General features: G+C 40.0%; 1 protein-coding gene across 2 annotated transcripts in view; it reads right to left on the bottom strand.

The window, feature by feature from the left end:
- The window catches only part of MIDEAS (mitotic deacetylase associated SANT domain protein), a 51,149-nt gene extending 35,975 nt beyond the window's left edge, over positions 1–15,174 (bottom strand). The window contains exon 1 of one of the 2 annotated variants that reach the window (XM_014869309.2): positions 15,097–15,174. The gene's annotated coding sequence lies outside the window, so the exon portion shown is untranslated. Of the gene's footprint in view, positions 1–14,684; positions 14,818–15,096 lie in introns of those variants that run through there. The other variant, XM_014869310.2, reaches the window with a different exon arrangement.
- Between the last annotated feature and the right edge of the window lie 1,871 nt (positions 15,175–17,045).

Below are 17,045 nucleotides of genomic sequence, written 5' to 3'. Positions count from 1 at the left end.
TTTTTTAAGGTAGCTTTTTATAACTGGAAGTTTCTTTAATGTAATTTTTTAACTTATACCTTACGTGGTAATAATAAGATAGATTTGGACATAGAAAAAGCTACATCCAATAAAAAGAAGTTATCATTTTTGTTACAGTTCTCAGCTCCCTTTCTTGAAGAAATAAAAGGTCTTCTAAAACATTTTGCTTATTTATATACATAAATACATATTTAATTTATATTCAGATATTTGCAGGGTAAAGAGGAATTAGCACTTTTTTCTTATATATGGAGAGAATGTTGTGTGCTAATTTTCCCAATATCATTGGGAAACCTGCTTATAGTTTCAAATATTGGAAATTGTTAAAAATAATTTGAAAAATTTCATACATGAAGCTCCCATTAGCATTCAGTAGACACTGGATTTAAAAGTTCAAGTTTTTAAAAACAGCAGCTGGAAAAACCCTACTTGTCAGTTCCTCAGCTCTCAGTACCATTTCACTAGCTCTCTAGTCAACTTCTAAAATAAGTATATCTACAGCTCCACTGTTAAAAAGGGAAACTGCCTTCCACATTCCGATTTTTTTAGCTTTTTATGCCTTAAGTAAACAACATAACACTTCTGGCGGTCTTTGAAAAAACGGTTTAAAATAAAGTCCATAGCAATAAATATACTTTGCTTGCCTAGCTGCATCAGTAAAAATTTCCTCAGCTGAACATGGACACATTTTTTTCCCTGTTCTTTGTGAAGAACTAATTCTTTGGTAACAAAATCCAAACCCCGTGTGTTTCTTGCTAATAATGTGTACTTAACAACAGCCTCTACTTCTGAGAGTAACTTAGCTGTTAAACTAAACTAGCCTAGGAATATTTTCCACATCATTCCGGGAAGGAATGAGGGGAGCTGTGTACTTCTAAATAGTTAACACTCTCTTCCCTCTCCCTCCAAGTAAATAGCATACACAGACACACAAAAGGCAAGGAAAACAATTAACCTTCCAACTCCTGAATTTTGGCTTTAATTCTCTAAAGTAGCTTCATGCACGAAATCGACATGTGGAAAGAATAATCCACGGTGACCAACTTTGCTGAGGCTTGTGGAAAACTGGCCTGTGCAGCACAGCAACTCTTGCCAGGGATCTGCTGCCGCACAGACCTCACGAACGTGCACCACAAAAGCAGCACCATGTCCTTCCCAGGCATTCTGGAAAACCTCAGTGCTTAAAAGCAATCACTGACCACCTCTTCCCTCCCACACTAAAGTTTAACAATCCTTTTTTTTTTCCCAACAAAAAATACAGACATACAGATGCATGCACGAACTTAAAGTCATAAGGCATGCAACTTCATCACATGGCCCCAAGGTCTCCTCTGCATTACTGGCACCATGTCTGTCAGGAGATGCCATCAATTTATTTTAAGACACACAGGTTGGTGTTTAAATCTACCAATTTGCTTTCAGTTTGAAGCTGCTGCTTTAAAGCAAAATCCCACCAGTAACAACTCCTTCTTCATTAAGTATCTCAAAATTTGAAAATCAAGTGATGGGACAGCACTGCATTGAAGTATTTATTAAAGAACTCCCTCATTCAGGAATAAAAAAAAATAAACCTGGGATGAACTTTTACAAGATCCACTATTTTACAGCTGTAATTCCTTCCTGAAGCAGCAACTCTCGCAAGAACTGTCTGCATATAATTTCAGCTCCATTATTATAAATATTTTAGGACATGCATCTGTAACTACTAAATATGTTCCAAATTTGAAATTTGTTTTAGTATCTTATTTTTCTGCATTTTGGAGATAGTAAAACACAGAGCTTCCCCGTGACAGGAGTGGTCTCTCCAAGCATACTGAGTACCTCTGGCACACAGACCTCTGTTACCCACTCACACTGCTGTAAAAGAACTGCTCCCAGACACTTCTGTAGGCATCTGGGCACCAATAAATTTTAATGTACATTGCTGTTTCAGCTCCTGCTGGTGTCTCCCTAGCTCATCTAGTTTTTCCAACTCTCTGAGATGCTTATCTCATTCCCACTGGGCAGGAGTAGCGTTCTCCAATCGCTGCTAGAAGAAGCTGGTATAAGCACAAATTTCCATTTATAGATCTCTATTAAAAGGTTTCCTCTCTTGCTCAGGCAAATACTGGGCTCAGTATGGTTACAATCCATCTGTGCATATATCTGTTAGAAAAGTTATTTCCTCTTAGAGAGGGTTATATTTATTTAGCTGCTCCACTACAGCTGTTCCAAAGCCACTTGGAGTCTAAAAGCATGCTTTTCTGATGTTGCATTTCCCAACGAAATGCCTCAGCTGCTGAGCAAGAGCCGGAGCGGTAGCCTGGAGAAACATTATCTCTCAAAGGGTTCGTGTCCCCCCGGCAGCTGAGCCTACGGTCCCTGCGGGTCCCGGCACGGCTCGACCTGCGGCTGCCGGGACAGCGTGCCACCTCCGCCAGGTGACAGCCAGGGCCCGGCAAAGGCAGGCCGGGCTCTCAGAGTCTGCAGCACAAGCACACTGCTGCACGGAAAGGCATTCTGCAACGCAGTCATTTCATTGACGTCTTGAATGAGGATTTTTCAAAAAAATTTTTTTAAATATACAGGCTCTTCTGTTGTTTGTACTACCTACTTGGCATTTCTACGAGCTATGAATATACACAGCTTCATTTTCAGCTTCTGCATTGGAAGGAAAGCTAAGTCCCAAAATGATTAGTTATATAACTTTATGATAAATTGAAAAGTAGCACTGATAGCACTGAGGGGGAAAAAAAAGTTTGAAACTAATGTCCAATACACACGTCAGACAAAAAACCCTCAAAAATAAATTAACATTCCTGCCTCAAGACAAATTTTTCCAGCAATTGTATTTAATAATAGTAAGGGACTGGGACTGTCGCTGAACAGATAAGCTGACATCATTCCAGACACATGAGTTTTCCAGATCTTCCTTTTCATATTAAAAACAAGCAAACAAAAAAAACCCCCACAAAAAACAAAAACAAAAGCAAACAAAAAAACCAACCAACCAACCAAAAAAAAAAAAACAAAAAAAAAACCCCAAAAAACACAAAAAAAAACCCAACAAAAAAAGAGAACAACAACCAAAACCCACAAAAAGCCCACCACCACTTCTACTTCCTTAAAAATAACAATGGTGAAGTGGACACCTTTCAAGCAAAACGGTCTCAATGAGTCCAATCAGCTTGCCAAGTGTTAACATATGCATTATTTTATTTCTTCATCTGTTGGGTTTCTTTTAAATTTTGCTTGTGTAACACACAAAAGTCAAATCAGTGGTTGTTTCCCTTTAAAGTGATTAGTAACTCATCTTTTTCACAATTCAGCATTTGGAAGAAATCTTGCAATGCTGGTGTGAGACTACAAGTTAATTGTGTGAATTAATAAAGGGATATGGAATAATTAAGTTACAAATACAACTTTAACTTTTCAGTAAGATGATGGCAAATATCATCAAGCAAAATGTTTTGAAGTTACTTATTCTCAGCAATTAAGTTTTTTTCAACTAAACTGACAATGCAGTTGAGAATTGCTGATGGTGTCAGAATACTGAATATTGAAAGCCAAAAGAAAACCAATCTTCACCCATGACAAACTCCCTATTTACTCCATCCAAACTCATACCAGCTTTCCAAATCAGGACCATAAGTAGTAGCTACAAGGAGAGCACTACAAGAAAGCCCTCCTGTTTTTACTTTCCTATGCACAGTGGGTAATAATTTTGTGTGAATCAGTCACAAGCAGAAACCCAATAATAGGAAGGGCAAAGTGTTCACTTTGCAGTTGTTACTGTCAGTTTTTGATTCTGTCTGCTGGGTCTCTCTAGCTCACACAGAGCAAAAGCAGTATCAGTTTCACAAAAAATACAGCTGTGTTTTTGAACATAAATACAACTGCTCTCAGCTCCTTACTTCCTTACAATCCAGAATTACTCATGTGCAAGACTGCCCTGCCTTTCCTACACCGTGTCCAGGACCAATTCTGAATCCAACCTAGCTGTTCCAAGTGAAGCTTTAATATTACAAAGTGTTACAAACAAGCAATCTATTACCAAATATTTCTCCCCCTTTTTCAAGCAAGAAAACCTTATACTCTTCAAATCTGTTGTAGGATGCATTAAGCCATTTTGTATTGACAGACTAGTATTAGATTTTCATTGAAATATATCAACAATATGCAAAAATGTTCTGGAGGGAAAGCAAAGGGTTAAAACCTCCATGATAGTTGCTGCAGTGAAATAGTAGCAAGTAACTTGACAAAAATTCATTAAGTCTCCTGCATTCAAAGTCATTATGCTTTTCCCCTCCAGACAGGGTCAGTATGTCCTGCCAATTCATGAGCTCCCAAAAATAAACCAGTTGAGTAACTGAAGATGTCAATAGATTTTCACATTGCCTCCACACATCCAAACTGTATGGCTTAGATGTTTACTTGTAAACAGCCAGGCATCCTACACTTAACCTAGAGCACTTTCCCAAGCAAATTCTGTCACTTAGAATTCCTCTGTTAGAGCTGTCATTGAACAGAGAATATTTTTCCACCTCCAAACTGTACTTCTCTCATAAATCAAGTTACTCAGAAAGAACTGTCTTTTTAAAATGCTTTATAGCAGATAGCACAATTGAGTAGTTCTATTCATCTTTACAATAAAAAAATCCACAACAGTGCAGCTGAGAGATGTAAAAAATTCCCGGAACCCATGCCACAAGGGAGAATGTTGATCCACCACTTTATTTTCTTCCATCTTTGACCTTTTCAGTGACACTACCAAAGTTACCCAACTGAGAAACAGAAAAGTATGACTTAACTCTGCATAAGAGGCAGACTGAAATCACCTAAGTGCATGGAACCGGGGAGATAATAATTTTGTTCACTGACATGACTGAAAGCCAAGTAAGTGATCTGGTTAGGGAAACTACTCAATCTGCTCCACACAGAAATTGAAGCACTCATTTCTATGCATGCATTTCTAAAGTGCAATCCAGAAGCTTCCATTCCACATCTTAAATTTCTAGAACAAACATGATAGGATTAAGCAGAAAACCAAAATTCAGCCTTTTAATCACAATGTCCAGGGAAAAGCCAGTCAAGAGGGCCCATAGCACATGCATATAGGCAAACACGTATCTGCAATTGAATGAAAAATTGCTGTTTCGCCCAAGGCTTAAGTGCCTCAATCTGCTGGAGGTGCACAGAGGGTGCCGAAAATCCATTTCTGAACAGCAATGTCAGCTCCTTTTAAGGAGGTGTGAGAGGGTCTGGGCTCCTCTACAAAACCCGCTGACAAAAGACTCACCCAGCCATAGAGATGCAAATTCAGACTCACATACCACACCTTCTCCTATCAAGAGTTCCCATCAATCAACTCCTCCGTGTGGGACAGAATCTCCATTTCTACTCACATTATGCCACTGTTAGGTTAGAGAATGGTTTTGTAGCCTCTTGGTCGAAGACTATTGTTTCACCTTTAAACGAGGATAACGAGACACAAACGACGAAAAGTACTTGTCACCAGTGAGCTTGCAAGAAAGGGAGAAGACTGGGAACGCTTTGTTGTATGTCCTATGGCACCAGAAAACAAATGCTTCCTGAATTGCATTTTGTTGTCTTCTCTTTCAGGTCTGCCTGCCTTTAGTCCTACTTATCCTGTAGCTGTCTAACAGCTTGTGGATGCAAGTGAAGACTCACGTATTAGATACAGGAAGTTCCATGACTGGAAGACCTAATGCTCTTCTGCATGAGGGCAAAGAGCATGACTTGTTCTAAGCTCAGGGTACATGTTCCTTATTGCTGCCTATTTTAGTTTCCATATAAGCAGCTTGTTGTGTCTAAGTATGAATAAAAGGCTCAATTAAATCTTAAATCATCACTTCCCTTTAAGGGTGGGACGCCACAGAAAGAACAATAAAAGCACTTCAGGCTACTAAAAGAGATTAAGAGCAAGATTTTATTTAAGATTTTAAAAGGCTACACAAAGCCATTGCCTTCTTGGGAAGAGTATGAATGTTACTTCTCAAATATTTTAACCCAATTAATATGTCAGAAAGCTCCCCTTAGCTTCAATTTCCAGACTATACTCCTGAAACAGATCTCCATAAGAACTGCTGGTACAGGCCCTATCACAGCATTGCAATCTCCACTAGCAAATGAGATCCTCAAACTTGCTTTTGACAAAAGGGACACCTATAGATCGCTTAGCTTTCCAAAGGTCTAAGTGTATCCTCCACCTTTGTAAAATATTATTCAAACTAAAATGGTAAAAGCCTGCAGTAAGACCATATTGCCTCAAAAAATGAAAGTAAAACTGCAGACTTATCTATGCAGCCTGAGACCAGGTGCACTCTTTTTTATTAATGCCCATAATGCGAAGATGTTCTGGCTCCACCCAGGACAGGGTTCTTTTTCGTAGTAGCCATGAGTGGCATAGCTGGGTCATGGAGGTTACTCTAGACCATCTCATGTGTAGGATGAAGGAAAGGCACTTCCTTCTAGAGAAAAGGGGCTCCTTCCAGTGCGAAATTGTGGCAGAGGGAGCCATCAGTTATTTTGTTGCTGTTACTGCTCCTTTTGTTATCTCATTGCTGTTTCCAGTAAATTGTTCTTAGCTCAACCCACGCGATCTTTGCCTTTTGTGCCTCCAATTCTCCTCTTCAGCCCATCAAAGTGGGAGAGGAGAGGAAAAAAGAGAGAACCCCTGTGTGGTTTGGAGACTAGGGGCACTGGACTGGGGAGTACCATTCCTAAACCTTGACAGAAGAGCAGAAGAAAAACATCTTATTCAGATTTGAATTATACTCAAAATCCCTCTTCAGCAGATCTCAAACTCAAGAGAATATAGAAAACTGGATTTTTTTTTTTTGTTTCATAAGAAATTATCTTTCTGTATTTCAAACCAAAGAGTTTCTGCAAACATTAGTGCCATCTCTGCTCTTCAGCTGAGTAACACGTGAACCAGTTCAAACACAGAGTTTTCTTGTTTGCTTTTTGTCACGTGGTCCTTGGAGTGTGCTATTATAGTAGTATACAGGCTGAAGAAAGCATTCACAATTTGAGATCAACATTCCAAAATTATTTTAAATACCAGTATCTCTCATGAAGGAAGCATTAAGAATTTCTAAATCTAAGTATCTTCCTATATTGGCACTTTCTTATTTTGTGTAAGCATGAGAATGCTGGCTTGTGGATTGTCTTTTAAAAACAAGAAGTTTACTCTTTCATCTAAATGTCACAAATATCAACAGTATCTTGATAGAACTATAACAACAGAATATTGCTAATCAGGATTGGAACAGACTATTGATTTATCACCACTGGGGAAAAAGAAACAATTCTGTTAAGAAAAAAGTAAGAAACCATTTCAACATCACTTTAGTCAGCACAGAAGCAGCAGCACCTTGCCAACATGGATGCATGTTTCAACATCACCTCCAAGTATCAAATACACTGTCTCTTTAACTAAATGTCCATGTGTATGTGGTCAAGCAATTGCTGGTGTTGACAAGTATTTGGGCCACTGCCCTTGGTCTCATACTTGCCTAATGATACCTCTGACAGAGGCGCCTAGCAGAGAAATCCATAAAGTCACTAAAAAGGAGCAGTGCAAGCCGGAGGCCAGTGAAGGGTCTCTAGGCTTGCTCTATCACCTCTGTGTTAGAAATGCATTTGCAGTCCCAGCTTCATCTGTCTCCTGTGCTTAAGAATTCAGCAAATATATGTTCATGCCACTCAGACAAACAAAGACCTGCATCATGGCATACATGCGTGCACAGGCAGGCTGGTTCATTTTAAAATACCAGGAGAGATTACCTGAATAAGGAAACTGAATTTTCCAGGATGCCATTTACATCAGTAGTTATTGTTGTTATTATCATTATTATTAGTATTAGTATTAAAGAGCTCTTCCAGTTGCAGCGAAAAACTTTACAAATCAAGGCTTCAAATCTGCATTTCTTCTGCTAACAAAGCTCTCTGTATTTTAATTTCCTCTCTAAAGGTAAGGTAACTAGCTTTACTTATATTGCAAATAAAAAAAGCTCAGGTAGCTTTGTTCATCTTTTAAATAGATAAATAACATCATTGATTTCAATAAAGCTTCTTGCAGGGCAGCCCATTATTCACTGTTAACAAGTGCAAACCCTGAGTATAGTATCAGCTATATCACACTTCTCAGGTTTTTAATTCCTCAATTCTTCAAATGTTTCTTCTTTACACCTCAAATTCAAAATTAACATAAATTGCTTATAAGGAGCCTCACATTCTTTTTGTATCTTCTTAGGCAATAAAAGATCTTTTTTTACAGATCAAATTTTTCTACAGAAACATTTACAGTATATTTTCTGTAGAAAGAAAGTTGCAATAACAAAATAAGTCAGCTAGAACCATACCTGAAATATTTCACTTTTGCCAAAGAAAAAGGATTAAAACAAGGAGGAGTCCCATACTTCAAAAGGAAAGCAGTTCCCATGCTTCAAAAGGAAAGAAATGTCTTAAATATCCTTTTGACTCTTAAATGTATTTAGAAAATCACAATAACAAAAGACCACTTCAATGCTGAAATTAAATCAGAAGAAAGTGAGGCTGATAATCAAATGCAACATTTTGCACAGTTCTTCACATACAATCACACCCTTTATGTGCAAAGGCTTTCTAGTTATTCACAGAGGACAGCTTAAGCCCCTAATAACCAGAATGCTTCACTAGTATGACAAAAGTCTAGGTTTTGTTTTTAATATATTCCTTTTCTTCTCCAGAGGCATCTCAACATCCCTTAAAACATGTTCATTTAAACAAATATTGTTTGGAAAGACTACATTATTTATTCATACATACTTATATTTTCTAAAAATTTGAAAACATAATAGCTTTCCAAGAAAACATCCAAATAAATTTGTATTATTAATTAAATATTACAGATACTGTAATTGTCCCCAGTATACAGATTGTCTCATGCAGGGTAACACCTAGAGTTTGTCACAAAAGACTCAAAGAGAATAATTCAACTCAGAATTTTTGAAGTCATGAAATCAAACTAAATCATAGGGCAGTCAGATTTCCCTTCGCCAGTGTCACATATGTGTGTATTTGGGATCCTAAATTGTCATCATTGGAATCTCCTAAAGCAGTCTTACAGCTGTGGCTCTCTCTCCTCTCACCAGGAATTTGGCAGTGCTGGGATTTTGTTCTCAAATAGTATAAAATCAAATTTAAATAGGAAAATACTTTGCTAAATTCTTCTCCACCCATGTGTAGTAATTTCCCACAAACACAGCAAACTCTCCTTTCAGGAAGTGCGTGAAAGAAAACATTATGTAGGGAGAAATAAAAGCCTGAAACTAAAACAGTTTACACTCCCAAGAGTTTTGTTAAGGATATTATAAAACTGTAAACAATAATGCAATTCGTGACAAATTACCAGGTGACATATGCAGGAGTTGAAAAGGAAATGCTCAAGGAATCCCAGGAGTACACAGGCATAGCAGATAAGGCCGCACCTAAGCATACGTGATTAAGTCAAGTTTGAAATCATGCAACATCCTCATCCTCATCCAAACAAAAATGCACTTTTACCTATGAACTACACCATAACAAGGCTACTTGGAGATTATTCAGACTTCTGGGACTACTTTCAACTTTGGACCTCATTACGATGCACAGCACAGACAAGGTAACAAGAGTTTCAGCAGGCTGACTGCCCCACAACATGCAGCTCCAGAGAACAACAGGTTCTGCTTTATCCATGCTGAAGGGAAGCAGCCCCTCTGATAGCTGGAAATCCACCATACAACTCTGTACTACAGGCAGGCTGCAAAACCAAAGCAATATTTCAAAATGTCCTATCAGTTACAAGCCCTTCAAAAGAGAAAAGGAAAAAAAGAGACAGGACAAGAACAAAACTTGCAGTTATAATTCATGCATGTTTTGGTCACCATTATTCTAGAAATAACAAAAGGAATATTATCAGAGACAACAAATTAAGATAAACCCCAAAATACAGCATTATATTCAAAGTTAAAATAATAGTACAAACAGCCAAACAAAAAACTTTAACATGGTTTAAAAAAAAAAAAAAAAGCCAAAACTTCCCAAACTACTCTAGCATAACAAGGAAAAGAAACATTTGTTCTCAGGGGAACTGAGTTATAAAACTGAGTATGTATGTGTGTACATACCCTTATAAGCATAAAGGTATATAACAAATAGTGTGTGTACATATAAACATACACAAACATTTAACATTGTGTTCCTAAAATAAACGACAAGAGCATATACCAATATATATCATTGTACTGTAATCTCTCCTATGATGGGGAAAGCCAAGTAACTGAGAACCAAGGTGAGAAGATAAAAGGCAGCAAAGAAAAAACAAAGCATGAACACTGACATGATTCCTCTTCCTGCCTCTTTACATCCCAACTCTGAACATGTAATGCATCAGTAATGTATTTAGTAAAGAAGATATCAGAACTGTTTCTCACTTCACTATTTCAGGTACTAATAGCACTTGTTTCAACCCTTACCAACACTGAAGTCAAACTATATAGAACCTAAACATTAATTTTCACTAATTAAGGGTAAAAAGGAAAGCATTATTCCATGTTTTGCTGCAAGCCTTTTAAAATCTTTGAGAACAGAAATAAAATTAACACACGCTGAACAGTTTGCCACCCCCTCCCAATATAGCTTTTTCCCAGTCTTCAACTTCTTGATTAACACCAGCTGTCAATTCAACAAGGGGCATTCATGTAATTTACTTGTACATAAAAAGAACAGTAATTTTGGGGTATGCACATTTCAAAGAATACCTGTACATCATATTATAGACAGATTAATGTATTATATTAATTTAAGCCTTGTTATCTGGTGGCCGTCAGTTGCACAAAATACAATAAAAAGCTTTAAGAGAGCCTGAAATGCAAAGAATTAATTACCAAGGTTATCTCTGCATCCACATTCAAATGGCTGCTCCCAAATACCTGGACACTGACTGCATTGAAAATGCATGTTATTCACCCTTTTTCCCGCTGTGCAGAGTAAAGCTTTCCCTCATAACTTTTTCAGTCACTGGAGTCGATCAGCAGAGCACTAAGGGCTACAGTTGGACATGGTTCAGGAACAGAAGTTGTGCAAAGCGTTGTGAAGTGCTCCTTGAGCAGCCTCCTGCTGCACACACATGCCATTTGTGCACTGCGAGCTGCTCCAGCTGCCAAGGAGCTTCCACACGCAATGCAAGTGGCTGCCATGCAGCTACAAAAGCTTAAATTATTACTTTACCAGCCACCTCTTTCAGGGACCTCTGTAATGCATAACGAGGATTTCTTAGTTTGGAGGCTCAGATCACACCAGGGGGAACGTGTGATTCAAAGTACAAGCAACTCCTGTCTGACATAAAGCTCTCTGCCACACTTACAATTATTAGGGAAGGTCCTCAGGATATTTCCATGAACTAGCAGTTCATCCCTCCTATTTACAAATTGCTCAGTGACAAGTCTTCCCTTTGGATGTGACTCACGAGCCTTGGTCTGCCCGTGCCAGAACCTGCAGCTTTTTGGGCATGTATTGCAAAACCTCACCACCACAGAGCTCCTGCCTCCCTCAACTCCCCATTTCACAGTATGAACACACAAAGAAAAGTAGTTTATTTCTCACTTCATGTCTCCTAGAATGTAACTAATTGCACTGGAGACAACCTTAATATTTACTACGTTTCATTTTAGCATAAACTGTAATTTACTGCAACCAGTATTAAGATTTTATGCAATGCTCCAGACAAAAAAAAAAAATTCAGGGTTTTGGTATTTGGGGTGTTTTATTTTTTATTATGGGGGGAGTGTTTAGAAAAAGTGAAAGAGCAAAAAAAACCAGCTCTTACCAACATTCTCATTCCACAATTTGATCAGTAGGTGAAAAAAAGTGTTTGCTAAAGGTTTACCTAAACTCAACAGAAAACTATGTATGTTTTTTGAGAAAACCTTCAAGAACTGCTAAGCATACAGAAAATGTATAACCTTGGCAAACAGTGCCACGGGCTAGATAGATTTCCACTCTGATTCATGGCAGTCCCTGTCTCCTTACATGCCTGGGCACACCTCCACACACACACCACCAAGGTGGCCATTTCCAAAGAAAGGTTGCATATCCTCAAGTCAGGGGCAACTTAAGAGCTTGATTAACAGCTTGACAGAAAAGTATCATGAAAGGGATGACAGGCTTGAAAACACCTCCTGTGGTTCTGCAGCCACCGCTGACAGGTGACCACAAGAGTCAAGACGCAAAAAATGTTAACTAACATTTGGAGCATTTATGCAGGCTTTTGAAAAGCTTGCATTGTGCTACAGTCCTCATCATTTTCTATCACCACTACTCCATGCACCTGGATGGGTTAAAGGCTAGCACAGCTACACCTTTGTTTTGCTAACATGCACACAAATGTATATATATCAATGACTAACTCCACTGAGAACCACATGACAACTCAAGGACATGCAAGTTACCTACTCCTTTGCATACAAGTCGAAATAATCCTGGCCAAAAACTCTCTCCTACCACATAGGTTGTGAAAACCAAAAGGCTTAGCATTAAGGAATAACTATATTGTATCACTACCACAAATGAGTCAAGAAATCTTTAAGAACTACTCCAGAGGTAATTTTGACATTAAAACATCCAGTATAACATAGATTGATGAGTCAGTCAAGACATTAAGTACAATTTCGAGAAAAATCTACAAGCAGAACATCACAGTAATGCACGGTTTAACGTATATTTGTTTCATGTTTTTTTAAAAAAGAATGGTCCAATAAAATGACAGAAGGATCACTCATCCTAAAGATAGTTTGTCAAATTACAAACAAACCCCAAAAAACCAACAAAACGCAAAAGCACTCTCAGCAAATCCCTTCATTCCTTGTTAACAAAGCCACATGCATTTTGCATGAAGCATTTTCTTGACAACCTGAGGAAACTACCAATAATAAGATTATCTGTATCTTCAGCTAAAATATGTGTTAGTTGAACACCAGGAAATTTTAAAGCAGATTTCCATTTTTATATTACTTTTCATTGCAGTGCTCAAAATACTTTACAAGCCATTGCGGCATTTGTTAAGACATCAGCTATAATAGCTGAAGGTAACACTTCTAGAAAACTGTCTCTAATGTTAGGCCAGTTTCTGAGTACCAGATCCGAAATCTTTCAGATCTGATATGTCATGAATTCCAAGTACTCTCAAAAGTAAGTTGACAAAAATAACAGGTGACCAGCATTTTTGAAAAACAAATCTTAGGGACCTTAAGTTATACTCACAAGAACTTTGGCATAATTATGATGTTATTTAAAGTCTTAGTTAAAAGTCTTGCTAATACAGTGTCAGTGGCACACTTCCTCAATGCCTCATACTATCTCTCAGCCAACACTGCCTGCAAGATCACTGAACCAGATGCAGCTTTTGAGTTAAAGTTGAAAAAGCATGCACTGAGCATACCGCTGGGCTGGTAGTTCTTTCAAGCTCTTTAAGTTTTTGTGGCCTGACACGAAGCTCTCCCCAACGCTCTTCTCTCCATTTCCAAGCAAGCCAGCTGAACTGCAGTTGCTTATTTTAACTTAGGTCTTTTTCCCCACACAAGCACATAAAAAATCAGACCAGAGCAACAACTATGCTAAATGTGCAGAACTGTACCCAACCTGCTTGGATTTCACCTGCTGTATAATCACTTGAGAAACATGAACCCACAGATTCAATGAGCTTTCAATTTCTGTCTGCTGTGATTTCAGAAACTACTAGTGGCGTTTCTGCTGAGTATTCCAGATCTGTGATTTCTACGATCAGCCTCACTCCACTTCTCCTACCTTTCTCTTCTAATTCTACGAAGAAGTCAAAGAGGAACGTGGCAGTTCAATGCAGAACACACTCTCTTTTTAGCATTTGCAATGCAAAACTAGGTTTTGTTCGGTACAGAAATCTTGCACAATAGCCTGCGTATACGTATTCGTTCCAACAATGCTGTCCTATGCAATCACTCTGTAATTACACACAGTCATAAAGCTGCTGCTGTTGCTGCTTGGAACTGCAGTCTCGCCCTCTAAACAACCTAATAGTCTCTGCATTAGGACATTTCTTTTTCTCTCTTCCCCTCCCTTAACTGCTTGCTCCAGTACAGATGGCCTTTACACTGAGCTCAAAACACGTAATCGGAATGAAATCAAGTTATTATTAAAAAAATAGATGTTTTTAAAATAATGTAAAGTAAATCTCTGTTAGCAAATAGAATATTTCGCTAATTCTGCAAGCTGCAACCACACAAGACTTTACAAACCAAAAATAAATCCTGCTTACGCCTGTTAAAAAAAACCCGTAAGTATTATATAAGACTCTCACATACGCGCGTAGGTGTATTGTCAGCTTTTACTGCTAAACTGCAACGAATCGGTCTTTTGCAGCTGCTGCCAGAAAAGAGCTGTACACTTGAGAGCACGGGATTTTTCAAAAATTATCTAACAAATTCCTCCCCACGCCCTTCCACTGCAAAAACGCCAGCAGGGCCATCCGACCCTGGCCACGATGCGCGCCCAGCGGCGGCCGGGACTCGGGGGCCCCCGCGCACGCCGGGCTGCCCCGGCTCCGCCAAGAGAACCTCCCTCCGCCCCAAAGCAGCCCCCCAAAATTCCATCCGCAGGCAGCTCACCCGGACACACACACATCCTGAAAGCGCTGCCGCAGCCAGGCAGCCGCGAAGAAACCCCTCCGGAGCGCTCGTACGAACTCAGGGTAGGGCAGGAGGCGATGGCTCAGCAGCCGAGCCTGGACCCCCGCAGCAGGCGGGCCGGGAGTGCCGCTGCCCCGGCCCCGTGGAGCTGCGCGGCCCGGGCGCGGAGCCAGCCGCCCCCGTCACCTCCACAGGTACTTCTGCTCCTCATCCTGCACCCAGCACCCACAAACAAAGCACGCACCACCACCACCCCCAAAAGAAAAGCTCCAGGAAAGACACCCCCTCTCCAAAATGGCAGGAAAACGGAAGCAAATCGTGCAAATTAAAAAAAAAAAATAATAAAAGCGCGGAAAGCAGGAGAGGGAAGAAAGAGAACGTGCTGGCTCACCTGCGCAGCCAGGCTCGGCGGGCGCCGCGGGGGAACGTGGAGCGGCTGTTTGCACAGGGGGGGCGGGAGGGGAGAAGGAGGTGGGGGGGGTGGAAACAAACTTTGTTTCTTTCTCTCCGGGACTCAGCGAAAGCGTCACTTCCTAGTGCGGTAAGCGGGGAGGCTCCCGGGCCCGGGCTCCTCAACTCCTCCTCCTCCCGCCTTCCTCCTCCTCCCTCCGCGGCGCAGCTCCCTGCCGGCCCTCAGCGCCTCATCCTGGCACGGGCCTGGGCCCCCTGCCCTTGTCCACAGATCTCGGCTTGACCTTCTGCGCTTGGCTGTCGCTGCTCTTGGCAACGAAGGAGAGGAAATCCCCAACTAGTGAGGGGCGGGCAGAGAGTTTGCAGCATTGATTTGAAAGCCAAGACCTGCAAAATACTGCCGTGTCCAATACCCAGCGGAAAGCGCCGCTTAGATGCCCCGAATTCAGTCAGCCTCTTCAGCGAGATCAGGCTTCCTGCCGTTTCTCTCTAAAGAAAAACAAAGAGCTTTTGATTTTTAAGGAAACCCTCGTACCAAAGGAAAACGGTTTCTTGTTTACCCTTTTCGGTCCCTTTCCTCACTTTTGCAGAAGAAAAAGTGAAAAAAAAGGGAAGGGAGAAAGGATTTTAGTCTAATGCAAAGCCTCAGGTCATGTCTATACTGTCGGCTGTTTTACCAACACCTGAAATTTACTTTCACAAGAACTCGTACTTCTGAGGTTTCCAGCCCCTCTTCTGGAATATGGCTTCCTCTGCTGCCTTGGTCCGAGAATAAAAAACACAGTGTGCTGACAAATGCAGGCATCCTACTCTACCCTACTAAGGCAGGAAATAAAGAAGCTGCTTTGTCATTGCTCCCTCTGTAGACTGCTCTGCTACTCGAGATTGTTAACATCCAATGAAACTTTTAGATTATAAAATAAACTTTAGACAGCATTCACAGATTAGACTCACATTCAGTGAAACGTGGAGCAACACAAAAATGCCAAACGTTTTTCTCCAGTGTGCACATTGCCACGTGTTTACCTTCATCCAGGCTCAGATCATTCAGTGCACACAGCAGCATTGCTAGGTTTTGGGGCTTTTTCCCAGGCCAGCAGGGCTGTTTCCCTTCCAGCATGTATTGCCTTATAGAGTGAAATATAGAAGTAATTTTTGCACTGCTCACTGTAGTTTGTTTCTTTCACAATAGCTCCTTGCAGAACTTTTTGCCAGGGAAGCTCAAGATGTGTAGAAACAGGAGCCCAGAGAAGTGACTTGCCCATGACTATAGATGTATAACCAGGTTACTCCGATGAGTCCCAGGTCAGCAGTCTAATTACCACACCCAATCTTTTCCTGTGGTGGTGCAGAGGGTAACATGAGACGGATGGTCACGAAGAGCAAAACAGTAGCCACAGGTACTACTGGTAAAGGTTTTTTTCTTTCACAACCAGAGGTATCATTTGATGCAACACTGTCTCAATAGGACCTTCAAGGAAAAGTCTGCTGTAGCACCATTAATACATTTGCTCTTCCAAACTCCCAATAACAATAGGTCAGTAACTATTTAAATCAATACAGAAAGAATATTCCCAGGTGTTCACAAATTACCTAGTATCTGGAGCAAACACAAATTATTGAACATATAATACTAGCTGTAGTCAAAGGCATATAGCTCATTAGTTTAATTTGCCCTAATAAAGATTGAAAAGAGAGATTCAATAAACTGGAGTTATTTCCTCTCTGTTATGTTAGGCAGTCGGCGCCTCCCGTGAAGCACATCAGATATTGATGAGATTGAAATTATTTATGTCAACTTTCATTGGGGGGAAAACAAACCCAACCAAAAATAAACCCAAACTCCACCAGTCTTCTATGATTTTAAATTATGTTCTAACAGCAAAGTGTATCTCTTTGTTCCAGACAGTACAAATGCATGTTGTACTT

This window comes from Sturnus vulgaris, chromosome 6 (genome assembly GCF_052056855.1).
Source record: "Sturnus vulgaris isolate bStuVul1 chromosome 6, bStuVul1.hap1, whole genome shotgun sequence".
Lineage (NCBI taxonomy): Eukaryota > Metazoa > Chordata > Aves > Passeriformes > Sturnidae > Sturnus > Sturnus vulgaris.
The sequence above is the reverse complement of the archived record's forward strand: the minus strand, read 5'-3'. Positions and strand labels throughout refer to the sequence as shown.